The sequence below is a fragment of the Grammomys surdaster genome, unplaced genomic scaffold (assembly GCF_004785775.1).
Source record: "Grammomys surdaster isolate TR1022 unplaced genomic scaffold, NIH_TR_1.0 125832, whole genome shotgun sequence".
Classification (NCBI taxonomy): Eukaryota; Metazoa; Chordata; class Mammalia; order Rodentia; family Muridae; genus Grammomys; species Grammomys surdaster.
In genome coordinates this window covers 77032-95035 of record NW_021620660.1, presented here as the reverse complement: position 1 = coordinate 95035, position 18004 = coordinate 77032, and positions in this window count along the sequence as shown.

Genomic DNA, 18004 nt, shown 5'->3' with positions numbered 1-18004 from the left:
TTTGAAGATGGTTTGGTGATCCCATCTCTCCATGGGGGTCCCATGATTGACCATGTCATATACAGACTGCAACCAAGATGTTTTGGCAGAGATACCAACATCTTATTACACAGCACACAAAATCACCTCCAACATTAACACTTTTAGTCCAATAAAAGGCTTTCTCTATTCTAAATGAGCTACATACAATAATAACAATTATGAAAATTTATCAAGTACAATTTATGTTTACACTGTGTGGTCCATTTTCATTTAGTGTCATGGAAAAAGTACTATCTTGGTGAGTTTTGAGTTCTGTATTTAAATCCTTCTTTATCAAACTTGCATTTATAAAACTAGGATTATTTTCTTAGATCTAAAAATTTTTTCATTTCTAAATGATTTAAGCTCAATTGTGAGACTATACCTATTTTGACTTGAACACAATCAGAGATGTGAGTAGAAATATTACCTAAGTAGGCAAGAAGTACAGAGCAAGCAGCTACCAACTCCATAGAACTTACAGAGACAGCTGACTTCCTGGACAACCATCCTAAATTTTTCTGAGTAGTGAGAAGACCTATCTTCAGCCTTCTGCCAAAGGATATGACATGATTTTTAAAAAGCATGAATATTTTTCTTACCTTGACCATGCAAAGTTTGACAGTTCACTTAAGCATGTCCCATTTGTCCAGTTTGAACAGAATTCTGTCTGCACATGAGGCACGAGCAGGTGTTTTTGTTTTTGTTATAATCATGACTGAACATATAATTATTTTATTTTGACAGTAAAAACAAAACTAGATGGGATCCAAATGCCTTCTTGTACAGTGTTTTCAATTTTTAATACGGAAAATATTTTTTCTAGTCTCTCTAACACTCTCCTTTCTGTGGAGACTATTTTTCTTTCTCTCTCCTTACTTTGGTGACTTCATATGTTCATATTTAAAGTCCATATTTCTATAAGTGTGTATGTTCTGCTTCTTTAGTCTGTATTTTTATAATCCTCAGAACTTTTATATGACAATATTTATATCCTATTGCTTTCTAAACTTGCTGTCTTTTTTTGTTTCATTTTTATAGTCTCTTTTCCATTCCTATGTGACTTATTTTTAGTGTATTTAATTTATTTTAATAATTTCAAATCATTAATACCTGTTTTGATGTTTTATACCTCCCTATTTTCTTTCCCATTTAGCATAATTTGAAACATTTTACCTCATCTCATCAGGAGTCTATTAGAACTTGGATTATTTCTGAGACCCTCTGTGTCCCTCACATCTCACTGAGATTATCCCCAGTCCAGTCCATCAGGTCACAGAGGAGCTTGTTCTACAAGTGAGCAGTTTACTGGCTGGGAAAATGGTACCAGCAGGTGTGTAAGATTCGGGACTCTATCTTTCCTGTTGAGAGAGTGGAGCCTCAGGTTAGACGCGCTGAGTGGCAATGTGCATGGTTGCCACATGTAGGATATTGTCCACCTATATTGGCTGTGGTATTGTGCAATGGATTTCTAGCCTGCTTGGTCTTCAAGGCCACATCTGCACTGCAATGTCATGGCGTTATGCCAGCTCTAAATGGACTACTATGTGCAGTAGCACAGCATTGCCCCAGGTGTTGTCAGGTCAGGCATGTGGTTGTATATTGAATGGGTGTGGTCACTAATCCCACAGAAGCACCTGTGCCAAGACTAACCATATATTAATCACTATCCAGAGCTATGATGGAGGATACAGAAATGATATTTCATGATTTATTTGTAATGACAATTTTTTTATTTCTTTCATTTCTGTATTATACTATAATTATATCATTGTTTTTTTTCTCACTCTCAATCTTTTCATATTGAAGAGCTCTTGTTCTTTTGTAATTGATTGGTGTAAAGTATACACACACACACATACACACACACACACACACAAATTTGTGTGCATTCTCCCAAGCAAAGATTGTGAAGCAATTCTGCCATGAATTTTAATATTTCAATATTTGCTGTTACATACATATATACACTATATATACATATATATACATGTATATATATACATGTATATGTATATAATTTACAATTTATTCTTATATTTGCTTTTTATGAAACAACTACACCGTGATTTGTAATAAATACCAGTCATATGTGTACATATGAGAATTTGCATTCAAGAAGACACTGTATGGTCTGTGTCCTTGTAGAGACCCACTTGAGAGGAACAACAAATTGGTTTAGGACTCATGGACTGTGGCCCACCCAGTAGCACAACTACCATGGGCATGTTCCAGATAGGCCATACTCTGAGGACTAAGTGTCCTGAGGACTTCATGCTATTATGGAGCAGAGCTCTGCTTTTTATACTCTCAGTCTTTACATCCTTCCTAATCGAAGTGTTGTGTGAAAACTCAGAGGAGGCTTCCTGTCCTCACTGGGCAGCATTATTAGCACCCACAATAATATTGATTGATCTTTCTTAAGCATTGCTGCTGGAACAGATTATTTACTCAATCGCCACCCTTGAAAACAATTTAGAGATGTAGATTTTCAGCAACGACCACAAACTTTTGAATTTGGAGACGCAGCTTATTAAGAAAGTGAGATTAAGCTGTTTTTGTCTGTCATCCTGCTGTACTAAAACATAGGAAACAATTTGAAGTTCAGAAAGGAACAGTAGTAAGACATTATTTAGGGATGTTCGTGGTCAGTGAACAAGAACAATGGCAGTCCTATCAACACTACCTGAAATGACTTTCTTTCTAACCCTGGTCTGATGATCAAGGTGGTGATTAATTTCTTGTACCCATTTTCCCTAAAAATTCCTGATATGATTTTGTAAAAAAATTGACGATTAGTAGATGTGTACCTTGAAGATTTAAAGTAGAAGTGAATGAATGATAGATTTTTATATAAAAGTTTGGAATGGTGATTCTTTTAAGTTTTATGTAAGATTGATTTTTAAGATAAATAATACAATAATTCGTCATCTCTTTATTAATCAAAAATTGCAGTCTGTAAATGAAAAAAAGGCTGAGAAAATTACTTCTGTAAATTTCTGGCTTTCGTCTGTCTTCTTAATCTGTAATATGTGGCTTGTTTATGAAAATATACAGCTTTATGGGAATGGTTTGTTTTTTCCTTCACTTGTAAATTGTTTTTCAAATAAAGCTATTTGGGAACATATATTTATAAAATAATCATTCATTAAAATTAAAATAGAACATAGTCACACTGTAATGTTTATGCTACTTGTAAATTTTTCCTGGGAGAAAAAAATATTTTTTTGAAGCTTGTAGTGCTTCATTCATGGATTCTCTCTCTCTCTCTCTCTCTCTCTCTCTCTCTCTCTCTCTTGCTCTGTGTGTGTGTGTTTCCTTTTCCTGTTTTTTATCCTTTTTGCCTTCTCTCCAGCCCCCAAAGACAGCCTGTAGATTCATGTAGGTCACATGAAATGTTTGCCACACTGAATGAAGGTTTACTCCCTCACAGAACAATCTGTTGAGTGATGAGTACCAAATTTATGCCTTCACCTCAGTTTACCTTAACCTTACAAGGTTCCTTAAAGAAAAAATTTGAAATTTCTAGGAAGAAGCCATACAACAACAGAAAAGTAATTGAAATACCTGATATCCTTAGTTTTATATAATTGCCAATCCTACATTTTGAATTGCTCAAAATATTCCATTGATGATAGGGTGACGAATGTGACTTCAGTATTGGCTCATGATAATTTTCACTGTACAATGTACATTAGGTACTTTATTGAAAACACTTTTTCAATACTGGAATCAATGCAATTAACCCTGCATAAAGCCAGTAATGACTTCTCAAAAACAGAAGGATGTGCAGAAATTCCTGAGAGACAATTGTGAATACTTTGTTTTTTACAGTGTTGTATCAGCTTCAAAATTTAATTCAAATGAACCAAGAATAGTGACTAATACAGTTGTTTTCCATTTGAGATCAAGGCTTCAATTTAGGGCACACATCTGTCAGGTGAGAAAAAGAGGGAGATATTTTTAAATACTATTGGATTTCCCTCATATTTACATTGTTAAGATTTTATATTGCTGAGATGGTACGCAAAAGTCCTTACCATTTGTTTTAGTTTCAAGTCACTTAACAGGAACTGACTTACCTGTTTCATAGACATTTTTAATATTTTCTGTGTGAATTCAAAAATGGCTGAGTCAACTTCACATACTCTACCTGCCTTTCTTCAGTGATATTTGTTCCAGTTGCTGGATTTTATGGAAGAAATGTCAGAAAAGACAGTCACTATAATCACACCCTATAGTTTGCGTTCATAAACTTTTATCATCAGTTGGTAAATCCTGCTAACTTCACCACACTCTCCTTGCCAGAATGGTGATACCAGGCAGGGAAACATTCTGAAAGCAGCTCAGATATTTTTACTGGGGATAAGATAAGTTTTCATCCAATTATATCTAAGAAAATGATTTAAAATCAGGAATATTAAAATTAGCATTGAATTATTATTAAAATTATTATTGTACAAAATTCAACTTGAATTTGACACAATCATGATTATACTTGAAATGTGTTAGTAAACAAATTCCTGTCCATTATCTCATGAAACTAAATATGGGGACACAGCTATGTTGCATTTAACAAACAAAATAAACAATGTTATCTCCCATATGAGATTTACATACCCAGAGCTCCTCTCAGCTTCTGGACTATATTCCTATGACTAAGAGCCTGGATTTCAAATAGGATGGTAGTGTTTGAGACAAAATGTATATAAAATTTATTTATTTATGCATATAAAATTTATTTGTCCCTGGTAGTGAATAAATTTTTCTTCATAACAATATGATGGAGAGGTTCTTATTTATTTGTTTGTTACTTATTGTTTAGTTTTGAAACTTTAGCATAGTTATTCCGCTTTGAAACTTCTCTTGCACCCGTAAAAGTCAGAGTTTGCTCATCCACACTCTCTGTCAAATTCATGGCATATTTTTTCACTGATTATCCTCAAATGTTTATATTTATCATATTATTACAATAGATTTTGTTGCATTATACAAATTACGTATTATTTTATGTAAAATAATAATTCAAGAAATATGAAATATATATTCATAAATATAACTCTATTAGTTCTTAAAATGTAACTTAGTTATATCTCTTATTTATTTTTAATTATATTGTATTTTAAACAACATTGTAAATTCTTTCATAATAATCCCATAATTGCCAGCTTACTATAACATATCCTATCATTTCTGCATTAAATTGTTGAGTGAGGGAAACATTTTCTAACTTGTATCTTGAAACCTCAAGTTTATATATGTATTTGGACTATTTTGGAAAATCTGTATTTAAATATTTGTCTGACTAATGTTTGCTTCCAAAAGCAAGAATCATTCATAGGTTTATGTTCCTACCATACTGGGGGAGAAAAAAATAAGAGGGATTTTACTCTGTCTTCTGCCTCACTCAGAATCTGGATAAAATTAGATCTTTGGAAAATAGTGAGCTGTATCACACAATTTTCATATCTAATGGATGGAATCAGTCCTAATGGCTTGGGGAACATTTTCTTAGGAAGTAATACCCTGTAAAATTAGACACTATGGACTATTTATCCACATAGTGTTGATAAAGATCAAATCCCTTACAGAATATGTGAATAATGCAGTCTGTCCTGAACCAGTGATACTCACATGTCACTAAGCAAGCCTTCCACTCAAGTTTATCAGCCCAAACTGTGTGTAGCTGGAATTTCCCATTTTTCCTAATCAGTACATATTCAACTATAAACATTTCTAATTTCACATTTATCATCACATATCTATTTGTATCCCAAACACCACTTATTGCTGAAAGTGAGATACAATCCTGGCCTTGATACAGTCTTCTGGGATACCACTTTTGTTTGCAAATATCTTCATTAATCATCTTTTCAGTCTATAATTTCTGTCAGGATGGATGGACTTCCTATGCGCATCAAGATTTATGGATGGTAATGTGGGTCAGACCCTTAAATGACAGGATTACCCAAGTGAAGCAAGTGACTTTATTGATCAATACTATGTATCCCGTATAAGGATGGTTTGTAAGAGGAGGAGCATTCTTCCTAGTCAGATTATAAATGTTACTTTTGTCATATTTATTAATGGCCCATTCTGCTACTTTGTAACTGCCCATTCTGCTGCTCTGGTCCCCAGGTCAGGGTCTAGCAAGAGAGAGAGAATGGGGACAGAGGGGCAAAAGAGGCCAAAAAAAGAATACAAGACAGAGTCTGGTCAAGTCTCTTTTGTTGAAAGGAAATCCTGGGTATTTATACCCTTTACCATGTGACTTGCCCTCGTGGACAACCTCAACTGAAGGTACTATATCACGTGCCTTGTAGCAATGGATACCATGTGCACCTTGCAGCTGGGGGCACTAAACAGTGTAACAAGATGTTTATCAGAGTGTGCTCAGCTGTAGTGGGCTGTTGAAAACAAGTCTCTTGTCAGAGTATATGGCTCCAGACGGCTGTAAAGATAATAGCCGCTTTCAGCTAAGAGTCGGCTCCCAACAGATATCAGATTTTCTTTTACTCACTTTCACATCTATTAATATTTTACTTTTAGCAAATATACATTTTATTATTTGATATATTTTTACTGCATTGGTATTTTTACAATTTTAATAAAAAGAAAGCTTAAAACATCAAGATGAGAACACTCAGCTTTAATATATTTAGATGCAGTCACTCTAAAATCCAGCTTTCCTCAAATTACTATTACATTCATATCATCTCATTTCCAAACACAGACTGTACAACTTGATTCCCATGTCAACACATTGTTTCTTCTCTGCAAAAAAACGTTATTTTACCTCACATAGAGCATCATGAACATGACTCTGTAATTGTTAAAATATTTAACCTCAGGTACCAGCATCCTCACTTGAATATTTTTTGCCATTGTAATAACATATTTGCTGGCTAGATAGATGGTATTAAATTTCTCTGAAAACTCAAAGTTAATTTGAATTAAATTACTCAGTCAAGGCATATGAGTTTAAGTCCATAAACCCACAACTTTGTGCATAATCTCTGGCAATATTATTGCTGAAGAATATATCAAAGCTTTTGTGGGTACTACATGTACATAGTGCACCTTGCAGTAAAGCACTCACACACAGAGAACAACAAAATAAATTTACTGGAATTTTAAGGTAAATCAATGGTTAAAAAATTAAATTATAGATGTTCAAGTAAAGAAAAAGAAAGTATTTAATATTGTGATAAAAATTATATATAATGTGTTAACCGCACTATTTCTGTTTGCATCTTATAATTGCCTAACGAAAAATATGATTTAAAATGAAGTGTAAAAATGATTATAGGTTCCAGTTAGGAAGCTGCAACAACATAAAAAAGCAATCTTAAAAGAATGCAATAAACATTAGCATAGTAAATACATTCAAAATAAATAAAAAGGAAGCAATTATATTTTGATGTCCAAAGTCCTTGTATGACAAGGCATTAGGATGAATTTTCCTCTTAGAAATCACTCACATCAGAAGACGAAAGAGTTAAAATAGTACAGGTTTTGTTGCTTTGTCCGTGATTTATACATTTTTCCTGTACTATTCCATTCAAAACCTGTAGTCACAGGTGCACACCCACACAGACAAACACATATACACAAATGTAGAAAATTAAACTTCAAAATGTAAGTCCGTGTTTTGGAGATATTACTGTATTATGATTAGTATCAAAATTATCTCATATATTGATGATATACAATAAATCTAAAGGAGATAAGAAATCTATTTTCAAATATAGTATATAGAAAGTGTTTGCCCTGCAGATATGAAATTGATTTTAACTTTCTATTATATTGATTAAGAGTCATCCCTGAATTTGTGTAGAATAGTGAAATATTTAAGGCAAATGTATATTGAATTTAAACTATGAAAATAAAGTTAATTATGCAAAAGTGAAAAAAGCATGGCATTAATAAGAGGTTTATTTTTAAACCCTTTACACATGTAAAATAAAATTAGGTAATATAAGAAGCTCAATGAGTTAATTATAAGTATAATAAACACAAATAACATTTTAAGACATGAGACCTATTCCAAGAGCAAAAACCAAATAGGAACCAATATATTCATAGAATTGCACTGATTGTCAGGTCAAACAATGATAAATGTACCAGAGCCAACTTTCATCTGAGAACCCATTCTTTACAGGTAAGGATTCCTCAGTGGCAGAAATCAAACAGGCTAGAGCACAGAGAAGTCGAAATACCATCTTCCAGAATCTTCTGGGTGGCAGTATTTGCAAATGTCTGGCATTGGTTTATTTTAACCCAGGGGATTAGAATTCAGTGGAGTGTAATATAAATGTTTCTGAATTATTGACATTCAGAAACAAATCAAGAAGCACAAGCTGGTTTGGTGAAATTGTACCCACAATTGAACATGTTCTTCATTAATTATTTCAAGAACATTAATGTTGACTGGAATTATTTTCAGGTTTATTTATGACCAAGGTCTAAGTGTTACATATTCATTCCCAGCTTACTATGAAAAACTGTATGACTAGGGGACACTGAGGTTATATTTCTAGTTCAATATAGGAATTTCTTGGTTCTTTAATGTATGAATTGCATATCAGTAACACAGTTTCTAGGTAAAAATAAGTCCCACATGTGAGTCTACATTCACTTTGCTCTGCTCACTAAATCTCACACATATGGAGACAATTTATTTAAATCTTACCACAGATCACTTATCCTACTTGGAAAATAAGTGATCCTAAGACGCATGATTTCCACTTGTTAAACTTCCATGTGTATGATCTTGTTTTCTTCTAATTACCATCCAATATATTGATCTCTCTCTCTGTCTCTCTCCCTCCCTCCCTCCCTCCCTCCCCCCCACCTCTCTGTCTTGTTCTGTGTGTGTATTTGTGTTCTATCTATACATAAGAATCAGGTTGTAGCTCTCTCAGCTTTATGCCTGCTTCGATGCTCCCTGCCATGATGTTAATGGACTAAACCTCGAAATTGTAAGCATATCTGCAACTATCCAATTATAAACTTTCTCTTAATAATTGCCTTGGACTTAGTGTCTGTTCACAAAAATACAACAGTGACTAACGAACCCAGTGAATGTCGATATATATTTAAGACAAGTTTGAAAATCTTATCACAATAAAATGATGCAAGTTTGTTGTTTCAAGTGTATTGTTTATGGAAGAATATTATATTTTTAAAATTTATATATATATATATATATATATATATATATATATATGTATATGTATATGTATATGTATATGTATATACTGTATCTTGATCATAGCTACCCTCACAGTCTCCCTCCAGATTACCCAGATTTCCTCCCAAATAATTTGTATCTTTCTCCCAACTTTATTGTAGTGAGAATTTCGATAATTTAGTTCCCTTAAAACCCACAGTCATATTAGAAGAATATATTTTCACTTTATTGCCAGGTATGAGGCTGCCACAGATTGTCTAGAGCAACTATGAGTTGTCCAATGACTAAGTGTGGTTTTAATTATACCAGCTGCAAATAGGTTCTGAAGTTGTGTGAAATTTGGAATTCTGGGACATTTTTAGAGAGTGTATAAATTCTAGGTTCTTGAGAAGTGGGGTTGGTTGTTGGTCAATCCTAGTTGTTCCTTGGCATTGAACATATCTTTATTAACCCACCAGAAGTGGTGAAAAACAATTTTTAGAAAATCTAGAAACCAATGTGGTTGACCATGCCATAATCAGGACTACAATCAGATGTCTGGAGATAGAGATCAACATCTGAATTCACTGCATAAAACCATCCCCTATTCTACCACACTTTTAGTCCTATATATGGTTCTGTCTCCATTATTAAGAAACTATCTGCAATAGTAAAAATTATATAATGTTATCAAGAATACTTACATTCACAGTGTAATGTCCATTTTTATTTGGCAACCTTGGATAAAGTATTATGTATCCTATCTTAGTGACATTAAAGTTCTGTAGTTAAATCTTTTTTATCGAAACTTACATTTATTACATAGGGTTATCTTTTTAGATCTAATATCATTTCCCAATCCTAAACAATTTAGGCTTTATTGTGAGACTATACCTAACTAGTCTTCAACCCCACTAGTGGCATGAAAGGCATTTAACTTTACCTAAGTGTGTAGGAAGTTCTGAGCAATAGCTTCTGAAACTAGAAATGACAGAGACAGCTGTGTGCCTGGACAATTGTCCAAGATTTCTCTGAGTCATAGGAGTAGGGCATAAGCATTTTTTTAATGAAACAGTAATGCTGAAGGTGTTGTCTGCCTTGTCCTTGAAAAGCTTGGTGGACGATTTTCATGCATCCCATTTTTATCAGTCTGGAGTGTATTTTATGTGGACTTGTGGCAAGGCAACTTCTGTTTGTTTTTGCTGTTGTTTGTTTCCTTCTTGTTTTTGTTGTTATTCTGTTTTATGTTTGGTTTTAAGTTTATTTGTTTCTTATTTTGTTTTGTTTGTTTTTTTTTCCTTTGGCCAGTGACCAGTTTGCCACATTTAAAGCAAACAGCATAAGGAGTTTTTTCAATGTTCATTAACTTCTTTGAAGCACAACTGATGTGCTGCCAAGAGCAGTCACATCATTGTCATGAAAATCTTTCTATTAATAATGCATCATTTTATTGTTTAGTCTAGATCTCTGAGTTTTTTAAGACATCTATCTATTTATACTGTATCTGAATTGATCATCTCTAGCTATCTAATATCTGCTTAATTTGAAAGCATCTAAAGAAGCTAAATGAAATTTATTTTTGTAATTAAATAAGCTAGTATTTAACTTGACCAACACGTTTGATTCATTACTACTATTTGGTTGGCTTTCTTTATTCTTCTTTCTTTGGAATTGAGTTCTTTTTTCTTGGAAAACCATTAAACTTTTTAAATTTTTAAAAATTTGTCATTTAATCTTTTTTACAGCCCAGATTTTATTTGGCTCCAGGTCCACCCTCTGAAGGTTCCACATCCCATACCTCCTCTCTCCATCTCCAAGAGGTTGTATCTACTCCACACAACCCACAACACCAGACCTTCCCATTCCCTGGAGCCCAAAGTCTCTTGAAGGTTAGGTGCATCTTCTTTGACTGAGTCCAGATCCAGTAGTACTCTGCTGTATATGTCTTGGGGGTCTCATATCAGCTAGTGTATGCTTCCTACATACACTATGAGTTGATGGCTCAGTGTCTGAGAGATCTCGGGGATCCAGTTTAGTTGAGACTGCTGGTCTTCATATAGGTTCGACCTCTGCCTCAGCTACTTCCAGCTTTTTCCTAACTCAGCCACAGGAGGCTTAACATCTTCTGTCCATTCACAGAGTGTGAATATCACCATCTGTCTCTCTCAAGTGTTTGTTGGGCCTCTCAGAGGGCCATCATGGTAGGCCCATGAATGCTTATTTGGGTCTGAGTTACCTCACTCAGGATATTTTTTAGTTCTATCCATTTGTCTGCAAGTCTCATGATGTCCTCATTCTTAATAGCAGGGCAGTATTCCATTGTGTAAATAAACTGCTGTTCATGTATCCAATTTTCTCTTGTGGGACATCTTGGGAGTTTCCAGCATCTGCCCTTCAAAAAATAAGGCTGTTATAACAAAGTGGAATATTTGGGCCTGTGGCATGGTGGGGAAATTTTTCAGTATATGTCCAAGAGCTGATTCTTCAAGTAGATCTTTTTCCAAATTTCTGAGGAAATTCCAGATTGATTTCCAGAGTGGTTGTAGTAGAATGCAATTTCACCATCAATGGAGGAGTGTTCCTCTTTTTCTACATACTTGCTGTCAACTGAGATTTTGATCTTAGCCATTCTGATTGATGTAAGGTAGAATCTCAGGGTCATTTTTGCTTTGCATTTCTCTGATCACTAAGGACTGTGAACATTTCTTTAAGTGCTTCTCAGCCATTTGAGATTCCTCTGTTTTGAATTCTGCTTAGTTCTATACCCCGTTTTTATTTCAGTTGTTTGGTTTCTTGTTGGTTAGCTTCTGGTGTATATATATGTATGGTTAGTGAAGATTTTTTTTTCCAAATCTGCATGTTGCTGATTTTTCCTACTGGCTATGTCTTTTGTCTTAAAGATGCTTTACATTTCATGAAAATGTCCCAGTTCTCAATTCATGATCTTAGAGCCTGAGCCATTGGAGTTCTGTTTAGGAAATTTCCCTTGTGCCAATGAGTTTGAGGCTCTTTCCTAATTTCCCTTCTATTAGATTCAGTGTATCTGGTTTTATGTTCAGGTCCTTGATCCACTTAGACTTGAGTTCTGTACAAGGTGACAAATATGTTTCTATTTTCATTCTTTTACATAAAGACTGCTATTTAGACCAGCACAATTTATTAATGATGATTTCTTTTTTCCATTGTATATTTTTTGCTTCTTTGTCAAAGATCAAATGTCCATAATTGTATGGTTATGTTTCTAGGTCTTGAATTTTATCCCACTGATCAACCTTTCTGCTTCTATACCAATAGCATCCTGTTTTTTATCACTATTCCTCTGTAGTATAGCTTGAGGTCAGCAATGGTGATTTCCCAGAAGTTCTTTTATTGATAGGAATTGGTTTGGCTATTCTGAGGTTTTTGTTTTCCTAGATGAATTTGAGAATTGCTCTTTCCATGTCTTTGAAGAATTTTGTTAGGATTTTGAGGAAGATTGCAGTGGATTTGTAAATTGCTTTTTCATAATGCCTATATTTACTACGTTAATTCTACCAATCCATGAACATGGGAGATCTCTCCATTTTCTGAGGTCTTCGTTGATTTCTTCCTTGGGAGACTTGAAGTTCTTGTCATACATATCTTTCACTTGTCTGGTAGTGTTACCCCAAGATATTTCATATAACTTGTGACTATTGTGAAGGATGTTGTTTCTCTAATTTCTTTCTTAGCCCATTTATCATTGGTATAAAGGAAGGCTACTAATTTATTTGAGTTAATATCCAATCACTTTGCTGAAGTTGTTTATCAGCTGTAGAAGTTCTTTGGTAGAAATTTTGGGGTTGATTATGTTTACTATCACTTCTGCAAATAGCAATGCCTTGACTTCTTTGTCAATTTTTATTCTTTTGATCTCCTTTCATCGTCTTATTGCTCTAGCTAAAACTTCAAGTACTATATTTAATAGATATAGTAAGAGTGGGCATTAGTGGGATTGCTTCAACTATTTAATTTGATATTGAATGTTGGTGTGATGTATATTGCTTTTAATATTTTTAGGTATAGCCCTAGATTCCTGATGTCTCCAATAATTTTAACATGAGGGTGGGTTGTATTTTGTCAAATTCTTTTTCAGCATCTAATGAGATAATATTGTGATTTATTTCTTTGAGTTTTTTTTTTTATATAGTGGATTACAGTAATGGATTTTCATTTATTGAATAAACCTTGCATCCCTGGGATGAAGCCTATCTTTCATGGTGGATGAAGCTTTTGGTGTGTTCTTGGACTCGGTTTAAGAAAATTTTATTGGGTATTTTTGCATTGATATTCATAAGTGAAATTGGTCTGAAGTTCTTTTTTATATTGGTCCTCGTGTGACTTAGGTGTCAAAGTTATTGTGGATTTCTACAGTGAGTTATTTAGTATTTCTTCTGTATCTATTTTATGGAATAGTTTGAGGAGTATTAATATTAACTCTTCTTTGAAGGCCTGGTAGAATTCTGCACTAAAGCCATCTGGTCCTTTGCTGGTGTGTGTGTGTGTGTGTGTGTGTGTGTGTTGGGAGGCTTTTATTGACTTTTTAAAAATTTTCTCAGTGTATATGGGCCTGTTTGAATAGTTTACCTGTTTACCTGATTTGATTTAAGTTTGGTATGTTATATCTCTCTAGAAAATCATCTACTTCATCTACATTTTCCAGTTTTCTTGAATATAGGCTTTTGTAGTAGGACTTGATGGGTTTTCTTTTTTCTTTTTGTTTTTTGGTTTGTTTGTTTTATTTTTTGTTGTTTGTTTTATTTTGTTGTTGCTGTTTATTTTTTAATTCCTATCATGGTGCTGGCATCTCCAAAACACTGCCTTCTTTCACTGTAACTATGCTTCACCTATAGACTCTCTTAGGCTCTCTTCATGATGTCAAGCTCAATTCTGCATGACTCCTTCAGTCCTGGGCCAGCAATTGCAACTGTGGCTGCACCTTCTTCAACAATGGCCTTCCTAGACCTCTCACAGTGCCAAGCCTCAGCTGCTCTTCAGGACCTTTTTATGCCTTCAAAACCAGCACAACCTGGATGACTCTAACACACTGCCAAGCCCACCCACTGCACAAGGTAAAACCCTGACTATTTCTGGAACACAGCCTATGTGTGCTCAGAAAACACTTCCAAGAAGATTTTGCCTCAGTTATGCTAGTCTCTTCTCAAGCACAGCTAATGTCTTAGCTCCAGCTAATCAGCTTCAATAGTCCCAGTAATGCAAAGGTTTTGCTTTAGTAGTTCTGGTATCTTGTTAATCACTGATTCTTCAGCCCCAGCTAACCAATATCAAAGAATCTTCACAATCAAAACTGCAAGGACCCTGATAAGAGTCTTTAATCTTCCCTCTGAAATTTCACAAGCCAGGCCTCCGTAAGTTTCACTGTTCTCAACATTATCTTCCAAGCTCCTATAGAATATCCCACAGAACTCTTAACACCAGATGGCTCTTCTAACCTAAAGTTCCAAAGTCCTTGCACAGTCCTCCACAAAACATGGTCAGGGGAATACCCAAGTGTGCTGGTACCAATTTGCCTTAGTCAGAGTTTCTATTCCTGTGCAAATACCATGACTAAGAACAAGTTCTGGAGAAAAGGTTTTATTCAGCTTAAATTCTCCACATTGCTGTTGGTCACCAAAGGAAGTCAGGACTGTAACTTAAGCAGGTCAGGAAGCAGGAGCTGATGTAGAAGCCATGGAGGGATGTCACTTACTGGCTTGCTTCCTCTGGCTTGCTCATGTTGCTTTCTTATAGAACCCTAGACTACCAGTTCAGGGATAATACCACCCACAAGGGACCTCCACTTGATCACTAATTGAGAAAATGTCTTACAGCTGTTTCTTATGGAGGAATTTTCTAAAATGAAGCTCCTTTCTCTGTGATAACTCCACCTTGTATCAACTTGACACAAAACAAGCTGGTACACATGGAGTTTTGTTTTTTATTTTTTTTTTTTGTTTTCTGTTAACATAAAAGTAATTGTATGGTAAATATTAGTTATAATTTTATAAGACTCCTTTAACAGATGTCATAATAAAACTGACTAATTGAGAGTGAAGACTAAAAAAAAATAAATAAATAATAATAAGTGCTAAGTTGAAGGCCATAGAAGAGAAATTAAAGGATTCTTTAAATAAGAATAAATAATTTTGCCGGGCAGTGGTGGCACACACCTTTAATCCCAGCACTTGGGCGGCAGAGGCAGGTGGATTTCTGAGTTCGAAGCCAGCCTCGTCTACAGAGTGAGTTCCTGGACAGCCAGGGCTACACAGAGAAATCCTGTCTTGAAAAACAAACAAACAGACAAACAAAAACGAATAAAGAATTTCCTAAGAATAAAATGTGGATCCTAAAATGACAGCAAAAGTTTTAATTCTAAACTTCTGGTTCTCATCTGTGCTTGGTAGCAGACCTCCTTCACTTACACCCAGAGGCTACTTGACCTCCAGGAGTTCTGACACACCCAAGATCACAGTATCACAGTATCACAGGATCACAGGATCACAGGATCACAGGATCACAGGATCACAGGATCACAGATACACCTGGACATCTAGGAGTTAGGACACAACCATGGCACTTACATTTGTAAAAGAAATGTTACTAAAGCTGAAAACACACACTGAAACTCATAAAATAATAGTGGGAGACTTCAATACCGTACTCTCACCAATGGACAGATCCTGGAAACAGAAACTAAATAGAAACACAGTGAACCTAACAGAAGATATGAACCAAATGGATTTCCCATGTATCTACAGAATATTTCACCTTAAAATGAAAGATTATACATTATTCTCAGCACATCCTGGTACGTTCTCCAAAAGAGACTATCTAATTAGACACAAAACAAGCCTTAACAGATACAAGAATATTGAATTAATCCCAGATATTTTCTAGGACCACCAAGGACTAAGGCTGATTTTAAATAACAACAAAAATAACAGGATTTTCACATACACAAGGAAGCATAACACCTCTCTATGCTACAATAACTTGGTAAGGGGAAAAATAAAGACATTAAAGACTTTTTAGAATTTAATTAAAATTAAGTCACAACATACCCAAACATATGTGACTCAATGAAATCAGTACAAAGAAAAAAAAAACTCATAGCTCTGAGCACCCCCATAAAGACATTGGAGAGATCATACACAAATAGCTTAACAGCACATCCAAAAGTGCATATGTACTCACTGATAAGTGGATATCTGATCAAAATCTCATAATACCCATGATACAGCCTACAAACCATATGGAGCTTAAGAAGAAGAAATACCAAAGTATAGATTCTTCAAGTCTACATAGAACAGTAAGCAAAATTATCACAGGAGGTAGACAAAACTAAAGATCTGGGAGGGAGAAAGAAAGGGAAAGAAAAAAATGGGAGCAGGATGATATTTTGGCAAGGACAGGAGAGTACAGAGGGATAAGAAATTGAATAGAAACATGTAGCATTAGAGAATTGGGAACTAGTGATAGCCAATAGAAAGTCTTAGACTCCAGGGAAGCAAGAGTCTCCCAGGGCACATGGGCAAACATTTTTTATGAAATACCCACAGAAAGGAGCTACAACATGTAGAGACCACTTCCATTAGATAGTCATGGCCCCCAGTTGAGTGATGGGGACAAACAAGCATCTCAAAAATTTTAAGACAGAAATATTTGTGTCCAAAATGTAAGACAGAGGCAAAAAAAATGGAACAGTGACTGAAGGAATGGCCTTCCAGTGATCACTCCACCTTGGGATCCATCCCAGCTGTAGACACCAAACCTCCCACCACTGCTGATGCCAACAAGCTCTTGCTGGTAGGAGCAGAGTATGGCTGTGCCCTGAGAAAGTGTACCAGCACCTGACCAAGACTGATTCAGATATTCAAAGCCAATTATTGCATTTATCTTAGAAACCACAATGGAAGAGCTAGGGAAAATACTGAAGGAGCTGGAGGGGATTGCAACCCATATGGAAAACAATATCAACTAACTGGACCAGCCAGTTCTCCCAGGGATTAAACCACCAACCAAAGAGTATACCTGGAAGGATCCATGGCTCCAGATACGAATACAGCAGAAAATAGCCTCATGTGACATCAATAGGAAGAGAGGCCCTTTGTCCATTGGGGGCTTGATTCCCCAGCATTGTGGGATGCTAGAGGACAGAGGCAGGAGTGGGTGAGTTGGTGAAGGTGTACCTTCATAGAGACAAAGGTCATGGGGGAGAGGGAGTATGGAATGAGTTTTTTTATCACTTGAAATGTAAACAAATGAAATGATTATTAAAAACACAAAAAAATTATTTCCAGTTTAAAATTAAAACAACCTTGGGAAATTAAAATGGCAATATATAGATATGTAATATACTGAGTTTAAAATCCAGATTTTCTTCAATATGGCCACGTTAGTGCAACTTCATATAAGTTATATGTTACATTTTATAGTGTTTAAAAATTTGAAATATGAATACCTGTTAACATATTATACTATTGACACATATACAGATTTTCAATGAACTCTCAATTTATATTGAGTTCTGAAAAGGCTGATTCTGAGATTGAATATTGCTTAAAGATGATAGATAACTTGCAATACCTTGTCTGTTTGAGACTTATGATGTTTCAGCATATGTATTCAATAAGATAGAACAGTTTTTTAGACATTATGGTATAAAACATGTTCTGGCCTCTCTCACAATCCTTGAGACAAGCAACTGTAGAGAGATCTAAGAAAACTTTAAAAGAAATGCTCACAAAACAAAATGGAGATATAAATAGCCCAAAGGAGAGATAAAATAATGCT